This window comes from Lupinus angustifolius, chromosome LG04, assembly GCF_001865875.1.
Source record: "Lupinus angustifolius cultivar Tanjil chromosome LG04, LupAngTanjil_v1.0, whole genome shotgun sequence".
Classification (NCBI taxonomy): Eukaryota; Viridiplantae; Streptophyta; class Magnoliopsida; order Fabales; family Fabaceae; genus Lupinus; species Lupinus angustifolius.
The window spans coordinates 16,082,221-16,082,906 of record NC_032012.1 but is presented as its reverse complement, the minus strand read 5'-3'; positions in this window follow the sequence as shown (position 1 = coordinate 16,082,906).

Sequence of the window (686 nt, the reverse complement as noted above, 5' to 3'; positions counted from 1 at the left end):
CATTTCTTGTATTTCTGGAATTAATTGATGAATGCATGTCTGTATATGTAAACAAAAAAATTTATGAATGATTGTATGCGAAGAATCATGAATCTGCGAACGTTTCCATAACTGATAACCTCACTTGGGCGAGTCTCTCTCGCTCGGGCGAGAGAGAAACAGTAACGAAAAAAATAATAATAATTTTGGTCCTGAATTAGCGCTTAAGCGAGGACCTCTCGCTTAAGCAAGGATCTCTCGCTTGGGCGAGACTCTCTTTTGCTTGGGCGAGAGAGAAACAGTAATGATCAATGTTTTGTCGCTTAAGCGAGAATTTCTCGCTTGGGCGAGACCCTCGCTTGACCCTCACTTGGGCGAGGGAGAAACAGTGAAAAATAGTAATTACGAAGCATATTATGATCACCCAAAGGTGGATTATTGCATGTATTTAGTGACATTAAAGTTTTAAAAATACTTGTTAGTGTTCGTTTATCCAAAGATAACATGCATGTTTAAGGAGTATGATTAATTACCCATTAAAGAATAATATTAGACATCATTAATAAAGGTTTAATGCATTTAAATTTTATCCAAACATAAATTAAGTGCATGAATAAAAGTATAGTATAGTTTGAATCCATAGTTTATTCAAAGCATTAAAGAGTGAACATGTCTTATTCTAGCTTCATTCAATGCTTTCGCCTTAG